The sequence below is a fragment of the Carassius carassius genome, chromosome 36, assembly GCF_963082965.1.
Source record: "Carassius carassius chromosome 36, fCarCar2.1, whole genome shotgun sequence".
Taxonomy (NCBI): Eukaryota; Metazoa; Chordata; class Actinopteri; order Cypriniformes; family Cyprinidae; genus Carassius; species Carassius carassius.
This window is the reverse complement of record NC_081790.1, coordinates 693,705-714,037: the sequence shown is the minus strand read 5'-3', so window position 1 is coordinate 714,037 and position 20,333 is coordinate 693,705. Positions and strand designations below refer to the sequence as shown.

The 20,333-nt window shown below is 35.9% G+C and overlaps 3 long non-coding RNA genes across 4 annotated transcripts; all 3 read left to right on the top strand.

The window, feature by feature from the left end:
- Positions 1–3,601: 3,601 nt before the first annotated feature.
- LOC132116604 (uncharacterized) lies at positions 3,602–4,626 on the top strand. Its single transcript, XR_009425648.1, has 3 exons — positions 3,602–3,756; positions 3,915–4,096; positions 4,315–4,626. It is a non-coding gene; the product is annotated as an uncharacterized LOC132116604 (long non-coding RNA).
- A 35-nt stretch (positions 4,627–4,661) lies between these two features.
- Positions 4,662–5,140, top strand: LOC132116605 (uncharacterized). Its single transcript, XR_009425649.1, has 2 exons — positions 4,662–4,723; positions 5,080–5,140. It is a non-coding gene; the product is annotated as an uncharacterized LOC132116605 (long non-coding RNA).
- Positions 5,141–10,624: 5,484 nt separating this feature from the next.
- LOC132116861 (uncharacterized) lies at positions 10,625–19,852 on the top strand. Of its 2 annotated transcripts, XR_009425711.1 has the most exons (6): positions 10,625–11,187; positions 11,445–11,618; positions 15,340–15,486; positions 15,618–15,807; positions 19,154–19,218; positions 19,735–19,852. It is a non-coding gene; the product is annotated as an uncharacterized LOC132116861 (long non-coding RNA). The 2 variants fall into 2 exon arrangements; XR_009425710.1 differs by having other exon boundaries at positions 10,626–11,187; positions 19,154–19,846.
- The last annotated feature ends 481 nt before the right edge of the window (positions 19,853–20,333 follow it).

Here is a 20,333-nt window from a genome sequence, read left to right as displayed (position 1 = left end):
ACAGAGGCATGATCTCTATCTACTGTCAGTCGCTCACCAGCAGGTGGTGCAAGCGGCTGTTAAATAAGGCCAAAGCAACAGGTGGATTAAGTAATACAGTTACAAAAACTGATCTGCAGAAATTAAGCAAGCGCTAAGTAGAATGTTTGATTATCGGGGCATGTGGAAAAGCTGATTGTGCGTATGTTTATTTCAACCTCTTTTCTGTTACCAAGTAAGCAGCTATGATCAGCAGTTCCTTCATCTTGGCTGAGCTTTCAACGTTGTTACGGGAAAGGATGAAGCTGAATGTTTGGTTCTTGTCACATGACATGCGTTGCGCTTGAGATGTTTTTAACTCGATGCTGTTCGGACGCGCCTGGAAAAAACGGGCGCGTCGCACCGCGTGCGCATCGCGACCTCGTCGCTTCCATTATGAGCGTGCATACCGCGCGCCTACATTGGAAATAACAACCTTGAGCATGCAAAAGACGCGATATGTGAACGCCCCCTAAGAACTGCGGTCTTCTACAGTACTTCAAATATGCCGTGGAGAGTCACAGAAAGTGACCAAATTCAAGAACATTGTTGCAGCATCTCTCATGCAACGAATAAACACCGCTAACTTGGAGAATACAGTGAAAACTCCTCTTCTCGCGTCTGCCCTAGACCCTCGGCACAAACATCTCAGGTTTCTCGATGAAAACATAAGAGAATTAAGAAAAAAAACTTTATTTGAACATTATCAGAACATTTTCCTTGATGCAAGTGGTGCGGATGCAGCCGCTGTCACCAACGATGAAGAGGATGCAATAACTCGAAGGAAAAGGCTGAGCCAGTACTTCAGCGATGATTACAGAGAGTCCAGCCGAGACGAGTGGGAACAGTTCTTGCTGGAGCCATGTATTCCATGTATTCCACCAGATGAGGATCCCATTCAATGGTGAAACGAAAACACGAAGCGCTTCACAAAACGTATTCGCTTAGCACAGCGTTATTGTGAGTCCCGACAACGTCTGTGCGTCAGAGCGCGTTTTCTCCGCGGCTGGCCTTATTGTTAACAGACTAAGGAGCCGACTTTCCCCCAATCATGTTTACATGCCCGTATTTCTTAACAAGAACATTTGAAACAATAGAAAAAAAGATTTGCTGACAGTTTAAAAGTTAAGTGTACAATAGCCTAATTGCTGCAGGCTGCTTTACGTTTTTTCTTTGTTCACTTATTATTATTTTTTTGCTTTTAATCGGTACTTTTATTTGTTTGCACGCATTGTTAAAGGTTTTCAGCTACAAAACACGATGTGTAATGTTCAAGCTTATTGTGTGTAAGCTTGTTCAAAATGACGAAAACAAATGTTGCTGAAAAATGTCTGACTCATTAAACTTAATTTAAATAAACGAATATTCGAATATTCTTTTTTTTTTGTGAGCTCAAATAGTCTAATGTGATATTTGTGGAAAACGCCCATCCCTAGTAAGTCAGTCTTGTATCTAGCAATGTACTACAACTGTTGGAACATGAAAACCCTTTCCAGGGATCTTTAATATGTAAATGATTGTATACTGTAAATATATGAAGGGAGGTATTGGCAAAATCTCACCTGTAGAAAATCACTATGAGAAATACAAGATTAAAAATTTGACTGTGTTATTTAGAATTTTAATTAAAACACATTGGACCTTTTAACCCAGTCAGTGGAATTGTCAGACGGTCCCTTGGGTGCGGTAGCACGTCAATAATTTCTTCAGTTTACATTTTCAGAATATACCTAGATTGTTTTTAACTCATTTTTTTATGTTAATATAAATTGGTTGCATATTGTTAAAACTAATCATGGTATTGATATCCTTGTGTGACTGTCGACTTTATAGACCAGTGGTAATGGAAATCAATTATAAAGAAAATGCAGCGCATTGGATTCTTTTTGATCCCATTTGCTTGCCTGTATATAGTTTGCATAATCATCAATAAAATCTATTCTGAGATCTGAGGTCTTATATCAAAGTATTAATTGATTGAGAAGCGTTACTCGTCATTGGGGAATCCTGGAGTGTGACGTGAGGGGATCCCCAGTATTACAGCACAGCGACGCACAAGCCATGACACAAAGTTAGGCAAACTAAACAACCGAAAGCAATATATGTCTTCCTTAGATGTAATGTTAGTTCTGTAATTCAGCGTTGGGTAAAACACCATAATAATCTCCTTTGAATGCTGCTTACTTGGTAACAGAAAAGAGGTTGAAATAAACATACGCACAATCAGCTTTTCCACATGCCCCGATAATCAAAACTTCTACCTAGCGCTTGCTTAATTTCTGCAGATCAGTTTTTGTAACTGTATTACTTAATCCACCTGTTGCTTTGGCCTTATTTAACAGCCGCTTGCACCACCTGCTGGTGAGCGACTGACAGTAGATAGAGATCATGCCTCTGTGCTCTACTGCTATTCCTGCAGCTCCCGGATGTGGAAGGGCGAATTATCTGCCGAATTTTAACCACTGAATTTGTGGAAGCGAATTTGGAAAGTGAAATAAAACCGATCGAAATTTGCCTGTTGAATATTATACATCGTATTTTTAACCGATTTAATATTTTGGAAGTGAATTCTGGAACGTGAATATGAATGATTGATTTTTTAATTATGAAAAGGTGTGTGAAATATTTTTAATTGAAATATTCACAGCTTAAATGAACAACTATATAAAATTTCAGGACCTAACAATGCAAGCCCTGGAAATTCAAGGCATTAAAATGCAAGAACTGTTAATTCAATGCATTATTTTTCAGTTAGTGCTATTCAGCATGCTTTTTTGTTTCAAAGACATAAGTCATTATTTTGCTTCCATATTAATCCCTCTATTTCTGTTGTTGCTGTTTTTTCTACTCATCTTAAATTTATTTATTTTTGACTCTGTGTTTGTGTTTTTCTTGTTAGTATACTGATATATTTTAAAGTATAAGTGTACCAGCATTTTGTACATAATGTAAATTCTTCGATCTGTACATTCTAATTTATATAAATTATATAAATCTAATGTAATTTAAAGCTACTAAAATATTTAAAACATTTTTCTTTCAATTGAGGATTGTTGGGGAAAAAATTGTTGAATAAGGCTATAAAAATAAAAACATACTTTAAGGACTCATCTGATTTCATGTTTTGAACGTAAACGTGTCTGAGCCTGAATGTGAAGTGCCTTAATGCAAACCCACATCATGTTCTGACTTGTGACTTTGTTGTTTGTCTCTCAGATCTCTCTGTCAGTCTGTAATCGTCTACATCTTTAGAGAGAGCATTCCAGCACTGAGATTATTGATTTAATCCTGAACTGACGCTGTTCAAAAATAAAACACAAGCTTTAAGAACTGCAAAATATACACTGTTCACTATTTATATGTAAATAAATGTAAATTCTTAACATTACCTTCTTCACCGGTTACTGATAAGACTGTTCTGATGTGATCAAAGCTCTGACATTTGTAAGCACAAAATGTTTTTAAAAAGTACCAAAAAAAGGGAATATCTTCACCTTGATTTGAAAATAAATGGTGAATAATTTTCTCATCATGTAAATAGCACCAGGGGAAATGGCATGTTTGAAAAAAAAAAAAGAAAGAAAAAAAAAAGCGACTAAATTTGAAAACAGATTTTCTTTGTTTCGGTGCCTTACCCATTTGGGCGTCACTCTAAAACTGAAAGCTTTCAATCTCAGTCACAACAACAGTAGATCTCAAAGCTGCAGTGGATAAAAACCCTTTTCAGCTCATCTTAAGGTGATTAAAACACTTTTATCTTTAATTGTTAGGAGTTTTGTCAAATTTAATTTTACATTTATCTTTATGTTATGACGATACTGAAATCTATATTGTGCAACATTCATAAAAAAAATATAAAATTTTACACTAAATTCTATCACCATACATTTTTCCAGAGGTATAATGTAAGAGAAATTAATGCATTGCAGAAGATCTGTGGAGCATCACAAACTACAGGAGCATTAAACATCAAGAAAAATGGCAAACAAAGAAGACAAGGGACAATCTGATCAATCAAGAAAGAAAAAGTCCTTGAGATTAATCAGACGGAGCAGCATTAATAGCGGCAAACCAAACTGTGAGTATTTATGATGTTTAAAACAATATCTGTTTCATCTTCATTCAGGAATCAATTTATGAATGAGGGTTTATCTTTATCTTTTTCTTATATATATATATATATATATATATATATATATATATATATATATATATATATATGTGTGTGTGTGTGTAAAGATCAGTTGCTTCATCAGATTTAACAACTATACCTGTGTTTGTGGTTTAATTGTCTAGTTTCTCGTGATTCAGACAGACCAGCAATGATTCATTCTGATGATTCAGAGACACTTAGAAATGAGGTGAGATAATAATCATATATGCGGATACCAAATGTAAAATTGATGCTGAAATCTGATATTATACTGAGAGTTATGTGCATTGCATTATTTTTCTTTAGAAAGCTGTAGTTCCTTGTAATAATGTTCATAGTGGGAGGAAGAAAGTGACCAGGTTTGGTGCTAGTAGACTTGTTTAATATTTTAACCAGCGCATTTACAAAATGATAAAGGCAGGCTTACAATTTCTCCCTTATCTCTCCAAGCAGAGCAGTGTCCGAGTCTCCGTCCCATCTCTCTCTGCCACCATATTCTCCAGCCTCTCTTTTAACTGGTCTCTCCAGGCCAATTACTGCAAGCAGACACAGGTGTTCATCATTTTGTACTTAACCCACTTACTCAACGGGTGATATCCTTCATGTGGTGGAGCCACTGCAGGGGCGCGTGGTCCGAACAGAGGGGGAATTCCTGCCCCAGGTGATAATAGCGGAGGGTGTGCAGTATTATGTATATAATTTAATTATATGGTATATGTCCATAAAATAGTTTGTAAAAGAGCATTAAAAGTACCCAGTAGCCTGTTAAATACATGGATTTTTACGCTAAATGTATTATAAATGCATGTGCTAAGATTGTCACATTACTTAATTTGTTACAAATTAAAATGTACGTATTGTTAAAATGTGCATTTAATAAAATGCTAACAAATGCCCTGCATTTCCAGATCATGCCAGAGTAAAGAGTCCTTAGAGCTGCAGAGGAGATTCACTTCAGTTCATCACATGGTAATCACACTGTTATCTTTATTTGTGTTGTAGATTGTGCTATTTATTATTAATTCTCTACATAACACTTATTTTTGTGATATAATGAAACTAAACAAATCTCATATCTCCACTTTCTCTTTCATAAGATCATGAAAAAAAAAGAGAAAATAGTTCTTGTCAGAAGATCTGTGCAGCATCACAATCTGGAGGAGAATTAAACAGAGAAAGCAAAAAATACCAAAGAAAGAAGAAGAGAGACAATCTAACGAACCAGGAGAGAAAACGAGTCTGAGTCGAATCAGACGCAACAGCATTAACAGTGGGAAACCAAACTGTGAGTATTTATAATATTATATATAAAACTGTTATGAATACATAATCCAGGTTCAGATTCTCTGGTGTCTGAATGTACAATGTGCCAACCGATAATCTAAAGATTTTCCATTTGAGGAGCGTGAGCAAATAGTGGCATTCCCATATCGGCTATGGCAAACTCTTTAGTTTTGGGCTGCCCACATTCGGTGCACGTGTTAAGTAACCCCTCGCACATACTTCTTCTTATGGACTCCGTTTTCCATCTCCAGGGCTCGGCGGCACCTGTTCCTCTGGGTGTAACGGGTCACAGGAGCAGGCGGAGCTGGGTCTGCACCGGATGTCGAAGCACCAGAAGATGGAATCAGCTTTGACACAGTCATGTCTGGGTTAAGGACTAGTGTGCCTAACAGTGACCCAGTGCTGAAATGGGCTGCACAACTCCTGCTGCTGTGGGGACAGGGGACAAATAATGTGCCTTGCGTACCACTGAATGAGTGTCCTCTGGTTCAGTTCAAACAGCTGGATCATTGTGTTAAGCAAGTGCTCTCGGATGTGGTGGTAATCTGAAAGGATTTTAGACCACCTGGGGGTTTAAAGGTAAGCCACAGGTGAAACGCGATTGGCTCATGTGGGCTTACTTTGGGCTTTGGCTCAGTCGGTGGGAAGCAGTAGGCGCAAGCACAAGGTTGTGGGTTCAAATCCCAGGGAACACGTTAGGAGAAAATTGTAAGTCTGAATGCAATGTAAGTCACTTAATGACTTAAATTTAGCCAAACCAATTCTAAAAGAAAACAAATACTCTATGATAATGTAATCTGTATGAAAGCTAAATTTCTCTCTAAATGCGCGTTTACTTGTGGAGATGGCGTGTCAGCATCAACTTCATCATTGTAGTTGACACTGACTTTGAAAACACAAATGTATTAATAAATAATTATATATCCTTGCCATTTTGTTTCTCCAGCACATTTATAGTCATTATGCTACGATTGCTGCTGCTTGGCTGCAAGATTGTTTTCTTTTTTTGTTATTTTTTGTTTGTTTGTTTTTTACCCCAGAAGTCTGGAAACGTGTGATCTCTTCTGGTTGGAATTTGTAGGCTATTAGCACATGAACCAGACTGAGGTTTCATTTCTTTACTTACCTTACATTGAAAAGTCCCTTTTCATCACTCATAACCTCAGGTTTGTTTTAACATGCCTTAAGTTTATAAGAGAATTTGAATTAAGTAAAAGAAAATAGAAATGTTTCTTTAGACAATATATATATATATATATATATATATATATATATATATATATATATATATATATATATATATATATATATATATATATAATATTTTTTTTTTTTTTTTTTTTTTTTGGCCTCTTCCCCATCATAGATAATGCATAAATCTTGATCCACACTCCAGTCCAGTCGGTGGCGGTAATGCACCTATAAGCTGGTTTGCCAACCGCCAAAAAAAAAAAAAACACCAAAGAAGAAGAAGTTTACCGAAGAAGAAGAAGAAGATTGTTATCATGATGGTATAATGTGGAAAAGAGGAAGGAATATATCTTTTAATATTAATAAAATTCAAGAAGCTATAGAAGTAGTTGAAAAATGGTCGTTAGAATGGGGATTTAAATTCTCAATATCTAAAACATGTTACCAAATATTTACAAGGAAGAAAATTAAAGAGAATCAACTACTTAAATTATATGGGTCTTCTTTAGAGAAAGTGTCAAATTTTAAGTATCTAGGAGTATGGTTTGATGACAAGTTATCATGGAAGGACCATGTAGATTTTATATTAAAGAAATGTGGAAAAATTTTAAATGTAATGATAGCAGTAGCAGGTTAAGATTGGGGTGCTGATAAACAGTCATTAAAGAGCATTTATGTTGGGCTTATGTGATCAACCCTAGACTATGGATGTATTGTTTTTAGTCGGCATCATCAACATTGTTAAAGAAATTAGATGTTATGCAAGCTAAAGCATAAGACTAATTTTAGGAGCAGTTAAAGCCACACCCATTGCAGCATCACAAGTAGACACATCAGAAATGGCATTAAGTATAAGAAGACAGAAACTAGCAATGGCGTACTGGGTAAACCAACAAGGACAAAAAGATAGTCATCCTGTTAGGGAAGTTATGAATGATTGCTGGGAAATTTTAAATGCAACTGGTAAAGGATTTGCATGGAAAATAAAGAAGTGAGTTAATGAAGCTGGGCTAGAGTCAATATCATTTGCTCCAATAGTGGTAGCCCACATGGAAAGAATCTATATGTGGATATATGCGCATATATGCCACATATAGGCAAAATTGAGGTGCATATATGTGCATATACAGGAATTATAGGTCTCCTGTATTGCTTCTTCATATCCACATATAAGCCCTATACATACAAGATATGTCTTCTATATAGTTAATGGCAGGATCTGGTCATTTTGTAGCTCATATCCCATTTTTGACTGTCACACATGATGCCTAGCTCATATTTTCTATTATCAAGGCAAAAACGAAAAAAATTATGCAAGAACTTATGTATGTGCGAACATGTGAAATTGGTATCACATGTAATTGGCATGTTATGGAATTTAACTATGGCAATATATTAACATGATATACAGAGCCGGACAGTAACGGAGTACATTTACTTGAGTACAGTACTTTTTACAGTACAATTTTGAGGGATCTTTACTTTACTCGAGTATCATTTTTGGGGAGTACTCATGACTTTACTCAACTACATTTGAGAGGCAAATATTGTACTCTTTACTCTGCTACATTTCTGTCCATAACCGTAAGTACCCGATACTTCTTCAGCCCCGTCCACACGGAGATGGAACCCCGATCTTTTTTTCCCTCGTCTCAGAAATATCTGCGTCCACACAAAACCGATGTAGTATACATGCCAGACCAGCATGTGGCGCTGTAATTCTGCCACAGAGATACACTTAAAACGGAGAAGAAGACATGGATTTGCTGCGCGTGGTACCAGGCGGGAAGGAAGTCGACCGGAAATTGAAGTCGGCCACGAGCCGCCATCTTGTAGCAGAACTTCACTTGCATTAGCATTCCATTGACTCCCATTCATTTTGGCGTCACTTTGACAGCGAATAACTTTACATCTGAGGCGTTTAAAGACTCCATTTTTCCATTATTTATTTCTAAAAATACACGACAATGTATAAAGGGCTCCATTACCTTCTATGTTACATTATGGCCCCGTAGAAACAGTTTTTGTAAAAATAGGCTATTAATTGCGTCATAACCACTCGACTCTCTGTCGCACAGTAGAGAAATTACCGTACATACAGGAGGAGAAGCTCGCAGGCAATCGGGGAGACGTCAAGAGAGAAGCCCATAGATACAAGCCCTGGCGTTACATTTTAAAATACTATACAAAATAATTAATCAGAATACTTACTCCTGCTCACTCACGCCAAAGAACTCCCCGCTCAAGCTCGCCGTCTCTGCAAGATTAACGATGGCAGTTTGCACGCACAGCTACTAGAAGATTTACATCTGTCAGACAGGTTGCTGACGTCATCAAGCTTAGTTTGAGTCTGCGCGTCAGAAACGGAAGTGCTAAAAAACGCTAAAAATGGGCTTCACTTGTCTCAATTGAGTTCCAATGGGGTCGCTGTGTCCATTTCTTTTACTGTCTATGCGTGGTACACAAACGAACATGGAACAATACATTTATTAATCCGTGTTAATGTTAGCGTTCAGTGTTTGTTCATGTTTTTGTTGCTGTTACGTGATGTAGTGGTGTTTGACTAGGGGCGAGACGTGGGCTGATGACACCATATTTTCAGAAAAGTACGGATTCGCCGTCGAGACGATACGCAAAGGCTGCGTTTACAAATATATCCACTCTGGGACACGATTTCAAAACATCGGTTTCACTCTTCCAAAACGCCAGATCCGTGTGGACGAAAACGCCTATCCGCTGAAAAATTTGTGTGCCGCTGTAAAAAAAAAAAGAGGAAAAAATAAATCTCAGACACCCTATCAAACATCATTGGATAGTGCAGGAAGGAAGAGGAGGAGGAGGAGTCAGCGGAAGAGGAGGATGATGAGGCGCGTCATGACAGACCTTCAAAGAATATTAAAGATAATTTTTTTTTCTGTTCAGTTTTTTGTCTTATTTTTGTTCTTGTACTATTTGATTGTTCTTGTAAATACATAATGTACATTTCTATATTTTGGACTTTTATTTATGTTGCCTAGCAGGTTTTTTATCTTATTTTTGTTCTTGTACTATATTTTTTGTTCTTGTACTATTTGATTGATCTTGAGTAAGTAAATAATGTACATTTCTACATTTTGGACTTTTATTTATGTTGCCTAGCAGCTATGGATTTTAATTGTACTATTATAGGTGAACATATAGGTACATATATACGTGCATATATGTACCTATATAGGTATATGTATGCACATATATATGTGTACATATGTGTAAATATATGCGTGCATATATGTACATATATGTGTTCATGTATATGTACATATATATGTGTGCATATATGTACATATAATATAGGAAAACGGCCAATTGTATATATGTCACATATATAAAAAACATATATCAAAACCTATATTGAAACATATATGTTTATATAGGTTTTTTCCATGTGGGTATCCCCAATTCCACCCTGGATAATAGATCAACCGGAAATAGACATAAAATTACATGAAAACAGAAGGGAAATGAATGAACAAGTTAGGTTAAATACATATGTATATGAGTATATAAAAATAATCATACTACATGTTTCTTCAAATTTATACAGATGAGTCAAAGAGTACAGAGACTGGAAGGACAGGGGCTGCATTCTATGAGGAAGGCTGGAAGGATACAGCAGAGATGATAGCTATTTTAATGGCACTAGAGTGGGTGTATGAAGTTAGACCGGATAAAGTAATAATATGTTCTGATTTAATGGCAGTGCTTTTGAGCTTACAATCATTGGAAACAAATAAAACTGACATTTTAACTGAAATCATGATAAAGTTATACGGTTTACGACAGATACGAATAATAATTAAATTTATGTGGGTACCAGCACACGTGGGAATTCAAGGTAACGAGGAAGCAGACAAGATTGCCAAAGAATCAATTAAAATGAAAGAACCAAATATAAACATTGCACTCAGTAGATCCGAAGGAAAACATTTAATTTCAGAAGCATGCAATAAGCAATATGTGGGACTCATGTCATACAGGACGCCACTATTACAAGGTTCAAAAACCATAAAGAAAAGCAAAATAATTCACAACTTAAGTAGAAAAGAACAAGTTATTTTCACACATTTACGAACAGGGCATTCAAATCTAAATCACACTTTACACATTATAGGGAAACATGACACAGGTCTATGTGATGTCTGTTCAGTAGAGGAAACTGTAGAGCATGTTATGCAGAAATGCAAGACATATGAAATACAAAGGAGGATTCTTAAGCAAGAATTACAAGCAGTATGATGCCAAGAATTTTATATAACTAGCTTATTAAATGATGGTCCAAATTCAAGGAAACAAATGCATGCAGTCATGAGATGTATTAAGAATAGTGGTCTATATAGTAGGATATAGGAGGGTTATTCATTCTTTTCACACTCCATCACAGTAGGTGGCGGTATGCACCTTGGATGTTGGTTCGCAAACCGCCATTAAAATCAAAGAAGAAGAGATTGTTCTCATGAACGACCCTGAACACGGCTCCGTTGATTTGAAGTTCTGTAGAAACGGTAAAAAGTGTCTTTTACTTGAGATTGCCTGGGTTATGATAAACCGATTGATTTATTTCTCGTTTGAAACTTGCTTGAAAGAAAAAAAATCTGCTAATGAATAAATGTAAATGACTGAGTAGTACTAAGCTATTACGAAAGCACTATTGATACTGCATTCAAACAAACATTAAACGAAAAAGCTTTAAATGTGAAATGAATCATCTGAAATTCTCGACTGGAAGGGAAATCATATCATATCGTTGTTTTGTTAACAGTGTGAATCTTTGGAAACAGTAAAGCTGCTCCAGTCAGGATTATTATTTGACCTGAAACCCTTCACTGATCTGTACTACAAAGTAAAACAAAGAGAAATCAGCAGCTTATTTCACTAACACTACACTTGTGATGCAAGTGTTCAGACGGGCTTTTTGGTGGTTTAAAGGAGAAATGTATGAAAAAAGAATGATGTGAGTGTACCTGTTCAGTTTGATCAGCTTGTTTGGCGGATAAACCCAGAGACCTGGTTTGGAGTTTAAAGACCTATGGAAAAACCATGACAGATGATGAAACGGAGTCACAACACTCCTGATGAAACTGAGCAGAAACCACTCAGACACAAGGGAATGTGTGGAATGGAGCTGGGAAAACACCTGAACAGCTTCCAGTTTTCTGTTTCTTTAACTCATGACTGAGTCAGAAGACAGAAGAGACTGTTTTCCCGTGTCGTCATGCATGAGTGTGTGTGTGTGTGTCATCTGAAAACCCCATCTCACTCAGACATCTGTTGTTCCAGGATGAGAACAGTAAGTTAGCTATTTTTGTTCAATCTACAGTATCTCCTGCTCCAGACAGATAGATAATACTGTAATACTGATCATGTAAATGTGTAACCGTGTGCTTGCTGGAGGCTCAGGTGTTTTTTTTGGATTCATTTGTTAACAGATGCTGGATGATGTTCAATATGTTTTTTTTGTTTGTTTGTTTTAATCTCCCAATTAAAGGAAATGCATAAAATCACAGACCAGTCATTAATTAATTACAATGAGAGTCACATAATGAAACTGAAAGTGGTGACATTTGCCAAGTATGGTGACCCATACTCTGAATTGGTTCTCTGTATTTAACCCATCCAAGTGCGCACACACACAGCAGTGAGAAGTGAACACACCCTGAACACACTCTCGGAGCAGTGCACACACACACACACACACACACACAGACCCGGAGCAGTGGGCAGCTATATATCCATAGTCTGGGGAGTAACTGGGGGTTCAGTGCCATGCTCAAAGATGTAACTATGCGATCAGAATAGAAAATATAAATATAATATAAAAATAAAAAAATATATATATATATCGTAGGTCAGTAAGCTTCTTTGTGTGTGTGTGTGTGTGTTTGGGCAAGACTTGTGTTTTATTAGTTGCAAATTAATTCAGTTTATCTTTGACCTATGACTGGCTTAATAAATGGGGAAACTGTTTGCACTACATCTGGTGTTTATGATTACGATAATAAATGAATATAATATCAACAAAAACAGTGTGCATCCACCAGCATAATCCACTGTTTCTGCACAGCTAAAATAAAAATGGGAAGCAAATTACAAAAAGCCTCAACCATTCAAGTTACAAATGCTCTTATGTTAAAATTAAAGTGAAAAAAAAAAACTAATTTGAAAACTAATTTCTGAGTATAATTGTCTAGGTGATGCTGTCACAAAAATAGGGTTCTACAAAATAGTTTTTATAGCAGGATTATTCTATTGCTTCATATACAGAAGTTCTGAATTGTGTGCATGTGACTAGTCATTATACATGCATCAACATATCTTGTGCTCAATCACATGATTCTTATGGTCTGAAAAAACAAACAGAACAACAACAAGCGGCTATACATTTAGCCCATTAATGAAAAATCTGTCCCACTGTAAACTGGGCAACGTTATAAGCATAAGTTAACTCCAATATGATAAGCGTGCTTCAATCCTTGTGCGTTTGCATCTGAGATGATTTAGAAATAATGCCACAAACTTGATGTTGGTGATGTTAGGGTACTCAGTGTATACACTGATAGACGGATATTAAGTAAGGGATTTATTTATTTATTTATTTTATTTATTTAGAAAAGGGACAATGTACATTAATTAACATTCATAAATGTAAATGTACCCAAATTAGCCCGAAGGCTAGTTTTCATTGGTAGTCCCTTTGCCAGATGTTATTAGGCTCTAAACTAGAAAAAGGAAAAAAGGTTAAACATTACAACAATACACTACAACAATCATAAATCTAGAACTTGTAAACACCTCTATAAAATACAATTAAGAACATTATACAAAAGACAATATACATACAATAGAAAAAAATTGTTATGAGTTAAATATGACTGATTAGGTCTATAATAAAATTAATAATAAGATTAATAATAATAATAGAGGAGCAGCATTAATGTTCACATTGTTGGTTATGAAGAAGCCATTTCTTAAGATTAAGCTTAAAAGAGTTAAATGTTGAGCACTCTCTAATTGAGTGAGGTACAGTATACACTGATGTGAAGCTCTGTATGAGAAAACAGCTTGGCCAAACGATGTTTTCCTACGTGGAATTATACAATCCACTCTAATTACTCCTCTTGTAATTCTGTTTTCAATAGATTTAAATTTAATAAAATCAGCCAAAGGAGGAGGAGCCAAACCATGCATGATCTTATAAACTAAACAAACGTTTTTAAAGTTGATTAGAATTTCCCAGTTAAACAAGTTATACTTATTTAAAATGTGACAATGATGAAAGCTGAATTGTTTTTTATCTAAAATTTTAAGTGCTTGTTTGTATAGTGATTCTAATGGTTTTAGGACTATAGAATGTGTATTTGACCAACTTGTCAAACAATATGTGACATGAGAAAGAATCATAGAGTGGAAATATATCTTTGCTGCCTCATTTGATAAACAATTTCTAATAAACCTAAAGTTAGCCAAGTGAAATTTAATCTTTTTGCAAACTTTTTTTATGTGAGTTTTAAAACCAAGACAGGAGTCCAGATGTACCCCTAGATATTTACATTCTGAAACGACCTGTAATCTCTCTCCTGAAATAAAAATGTCCTGCTTTGTATCAGGCCTATGTCCTTTGGAAAAGAACATACAGACTGTTTTTGACACATTTAACCTCAGAAAACTCTGATTTAGCCAGGATGTAACTTTTGCCTTAGCGTCTGTCAACTTTTTTGCAACCTCTTCTGCATTTTTACCATGTGTAAAAATGACTGTATCGTCAGCATACATAAGAATATTACATTGTTCACACTCCTTAGGTAAATCATTAATATACAAGCTAAAAAGAATTGGGCCCAGTATGGACCCTTGTGGAACACCAGTTGATAGGTCTAATAAATTTGATTTAAAATGATCTATTTTTACTAATTGAGAACGGGAAGAAAGGTAAGATTTGATTAAATTTACAAAATGTATAGAAAATGTAAAATCATACAGTTTATGCAAAAGGTTATTATGGTTTAGAGTATCAAATGCTTTCTGTAAATCCAGAAATACAGCCCCTACCACTCCACCTTTATCCATTAATGCTAAAGGGATAATGTACATCCAGCCAGTTGTTCTCGCAGAATAAACCCAGACAGAAATGGAGGAGTCTTGTATCAGCCTAAAGGAGGCAAATTCAAACTAAACAGACATTTAAGGGAAACGGTGCAGTCAAATCACTTATTACACAACGTTTCACCACAAAATAATTAAGGCAATAAAAGACGAAACTGTTTTAAAACCCTCCGGCTTCGAGTATGAAACAATGAAACACACACACACACACACACACACACACTGCAGGAGAGTTTATCGCTCAGTGATGTTCATCTTGCTCTCTCCGTCTGTAACAATCATCAGGTCATGCGCAGACTATCATGTCTCCTTGAGTTTAAATCTATATTTATTCACACCAGCTCTTGAAAACCTCTATACAAACACACTTGACCGAGAAAGTGCGGGGGACGAAGTTCCGTGATGATAAAAGTGTGTGGGGGGGGACGTCCCCCGCATCCCCCACGTAATCTACGCCCATGGAGCCATGTAATAATATCAGATGACATCTGGCTATTTTGAGAATATAAATATCAGTCAATAATAATAATAAACTGTCACCTACCTTTTTATAGTGTGAGTCATGCAGTTTCAGTCTGGAGGAGGTGTTTAAACGAGTTTCCAGCTCATTCGACACAGACACAGCAGCACTGATCTCAGACCAGATGTTTCCTCTTCATCTCATCACATGCTGAAGAAAACACTTTACCTGTAATTATTTGGTATTATTTATTTTAATTATTTTAATCTGGACATTTATGTTTGTATCATATTGAAACTGACCTGTATTGTACAGCAATCATTACATTTAAACTTTAACTCTAAATGGAAACTTCATGTTTTTTTTTAACAGATAACACAAATGTAAATGTAAGAGAAATTGATGAATGGGAGAACATATATGGAGCATCACGAACCGCAGGATAAATAAGCACATGAAGAAGAGAAAAATTGTAACAAAGAGGACAAAATGTTACAATCTAAAGAAGCAAAGAAACCGAGTCTATTCAGACGGAGCAGTATTAATAGCGGCAAACCAAACTGTGAGTATTTATAATGTTTAAGATAAAACAGTTATATTCATCAAAAGTGTTGATCTTTGCTGGTGTAAAACGGGGAAGGGCTCAGAGCTCGAACCTAGAGCACCCTCCTCATATAAAAGAGTTAAATGCCCTGTAAGTGGAGGAGATGGGGTGGAGGGGGGATGCTGATGAACCATCAATGGAGACAGGTAAGTCAGCTGTATTAACCGTGTTAATAAAACATCATTTATCAGCAGAATTGAACACCACTGTGTTTCATTTCAGTTTTGGGTGGTTTGGTCATGATTTTCTGTATATGTTTTTTATTGTTTTGTTGTTGGTTTTTTGCACATGCTGTCCTTTATTAGTTTGGTCTTAAAGCCCTGTATTTCTTTTAGTTCTTGGTCAGCTCTTGTCCAGTCATACCCTGATTGGTTTTTGTAATATTTTGATTTCAAAATGACAACAAAAATAGAATCAAAGAATAGAATAAAAATATAAGTGTTTCACCTTTTGAACATACAGAAGTGAGACAAATACATCACTGTGGTTTCGTCCCGACTCAAGGACTTGATTAGACAATAATCAGACAACATGCCCAGACACAATACTTAACACAGGAAAAACACTTCTACAAATACAAAGAAATGATCCAGATGATGTGGTGAGATGACGCTTTGAAGCTTTCCAGTCAGATGTGTTGAAAAGTGATCAGTTTCTGGAGGCTTTGAATGCTATATGGACAGCTGCTGCTCGATCCAAAAAAGGTGCAGGCAATATTTGTCAGGAGTGTGCCGCATATTTTCCGAAGCTTTTTTAAGCAGGGATCAGTTTTATCTGGTGACCTCCAGTCATGTGTAATAATTGCTGAGGTTGTCTGTGATTTGTAAAGTAAAAATTCCCCCGCAAATAAACACCATTTTTCACTAAACACAGAGGTCCTGTGATAATATTAATCCGCATCTCTATCAGCATCTCTGTGATTTGACAGGTCGCATATCATTTTTCGAGGTTTTTGTTTCCTGTGCACCTTTTTATCCATCTTTCACAAAGAATGGAGCTGGGTTGTATTGATAGTTTTTTTGGGTGCTGTCATATTCACTACACCATACAATTTGCAGAAAGAGGTTAATGTGTTACAAATAAATTAAGCATAAAGCTTGAGAGAAAAAGTCAGTTTAAAAAGTAAATTTGAGTAACTCACAGGCTTCACGAATGCACTACACGAAATTCAGTTTCTTTTGGGGATGGGGAGTTGGATTTTGAATCAAAATTTTCAAAATCACACAAGGTCGCCAGATAATTGCGAATAGACGCATCCAGTGACGTCATCGCAACGCGCATTCAGTAAAAGACGCGTTCCTCAGTTCCAAATAATGGAATGAACAGACTTCCGTTCTCATCATGACCGATTCACAAGAAGTACACTGGATGAGTGAACCGAACGCGGAAGGAATCCGCGCTACTCGTTTGTAGCCCGTTTATCTGGTCGAGCCGGACCCGAGCGCTGATCTCGATCACGAGACACCGTTATAAACAGCGCTGATACACACAGAAGAAAGCATTCGAATTCCCCACAGAGTCAATAACATCTCTGTGAAATCTTGTGGGAAGCATTCAAATTCAGCGAAGAATTCTGTTAAAGCTACATCAGAACAAACGCCACTGATATGGAAACCAGGAAAAACATTGCTCAACAAACGCAAAATCTACAGCAGTCACCACGGATTTAACAGTAAACTACACGAACAATTTGTGGCAGAAATGCTCTAATATTTTCGAGTGTTTTTTTTTTTAATCCTTCACACATTTTTACCCAGTTCGAGCCAGTATTACATAATTTGAAAGTTATTTTAATGTGATGATATTTGTTCATCCTTCATAGGTTGTCCCCATGAATAAAACTCAATTTCATAATCTTTCTGAAAAGAAAGAAGCTTCAAATTAACATCTTAAAGTGCTTGAATTAATCCAACCACCCCTATAGATTTATGTATCACTTCTATAATCCGTGACCGACAGAGGAGCATTATGGCAGCAGGGATTTAAAACTTGACCAAGACTACGACTGGACTGTTATATACATACTATTATAATGAGAAAACGCTGTGAATTTTTAGAGTTTAGCTTCCGTGCTTTTGCACATTGTTTCGTGAAGAACGGGCCACAAAAGGAGTTCATTCAGAGCCTCGCAGACACTCTTTTTGCAGACCGCCTGTAAATCCTAATATTAACGTTAGATTGTATAAATAACAAAGCGCATTCTACATGAAATTATGAGTTTAATCCCATTGATTTAAAACGTGCTATCAAATGCCCACTCTACTGGTCATCTTCAGCACGCGCAGCTCAAAACAGAAACGCAGAACATTTATAACTACTGTCATATAGGCTAACTTTATAATGAGAGAAATATTGTAAAAATTGTGAATTGTTAGGGTTTCACTGACATTTAGTGTTAACTATCTTTTAATCGAAGCACAATAACATTGTTTACCCGTTTGTATCTGCAAGATATTTGTCACACATTTTCCCTGTTTGTGTTAACATCAGTAATTATGGCTGTCGAAAATTCCGATTCGACTCTGAAAATCCTTAGTCAGGACACCCCTAATATATATGTACGTATTTATTAAATTATATTTAGACTTCATGAATGACAGTAATGAAAGTTAATTTGATCTACATCTCAACTACCCAGACAGCACAAGTACATCTGAAAGACGTCTGCTAAAGATCTGGGAAACATCTGCTGTGCACTCCGATAAACATCACAGAAGCAGTTTTACATGTGTTCTAATAAATGTCTATTAGACATCTGACAGGAAACATCTTAGAGACGTACTGCAGATGAACAAACAATTTTAATAAATTTTGCATGTAAATGCAGACATCAGATAGACGTGTGTGAGATGTACATGTGTGATTAGGGTGAGTAAGAAACAATAAGAAATGCCGCAAATATCACCACAAATTTTGAGAAAAGCAGCAGCAAAATCAGTCCTTTTAGGCCACAAAAATCTGAAAAAAGTTCTGCGAAATCCTGGAGGGACTGTTAAGCATATGATGTCATTATGTTGTTATGCCACCAACCAATCACTGCACGGCTGATCAGGTGATCGATATTTCTGCCCTTTCCAGTGAACATGACAACACGGTGATCAGACAACTTCATCCAGATCTTGCTTGGAGAACCAAATCAGCTAGAGATCAGTTGTCATAATTAAAAGATCTGAGATCTGTCAAATCATCTCAGATGTATTAATATGAAGAAGAGGCACTTGGAGTCTGAATGTGTTTATCAAATCAATCCTGCTTCTAAACTGTAGATGAAGATAATCAGACGCTTGTGTTTTTATTTTTCTAGTTTCTCATGATCCAGACAAACCTGAAGAGATTCATTCTGATGATTCAGATGGAGACACAGACGAGGTCAGATATTACACATCATACACAGAGAAATATATTCAAACTATGTACAAATTATGCAGCAACTTAGCCAGTTTATCATATTATTTTTAATATTATTTAAAATTATTAGATTAAACAGTTTTATATCCATAGTTAGGACAGGCGGTGTAGAAGACTGTCTTGTTTTTACATATTTTGCATGTTTTCATATAAATTAAGCTTTACAGTATGTTACTGTACTGTATGATACTGTATATACATTTAAGACACTGACAGTAATGATTTATTATATATTATTATTATTATTATATTAACAAAATGAAATTTTTAGAATGAATTTCACTGTAATAAATGCTGGAATAATGCTGGCTGACACGTCTTGTAAAAATAAATCTGAATAATATTTCTGTTTACGAAAACTTGTGTTTAGTTTGATGTTGTTGGCTACTTTCTATTTTATGACAAAAGTTCAGTGAGGAAAATGTGTTTGTTAATAATTTTAGGCACAAATGATCACAGACTCTTTCACTTCCTCAGGTATCTGAAATATGATTTTACTGGAGAAGATCAGAGGCAGAATCTCTTTCATCAGCGTTTAACCTGCATTCTGCTATAAAAATTTAAATAAACTTCCTCTATGCTTTCTTTTTTACTTAATTCTAGCTAAATTATGTCTAAAACTTTGTATTACTTAATTTGCATGTCTCTTTAGATTTAAAGTGTCTGAATTAATACATGTAAACTGTAATGTAAATGAATGGTTATCAATTAAAGTCTATTCTGAAAATATGAGGTGAGTTTAGTGAAAAGGTTGAAACTTCATGGCAAAACTGATGCTTTATTGGGTGGTTGTTCTGCACGCTTACTAAACAAACTACAGTTAGTCCAAAATGCAGCAGAAAGAGTTCTTACTAGAACCAGGAAGTATGACCATATTAGCCCGGTCCTGTCAACACTGCACTGGCTCCCTATCAAGCATCGCATAGATTTTAAAATATTGCTTATTACTTATAAAGCCCTGAATGGTTTAGCACCTCAGTATTTGAATGAGCTCCTTTTACATTATAATCCTCTACGTCCGCTACGTTCTCAAAACTCAGGCAATTTGATAATACCTAGAATATCAAAATCAACTG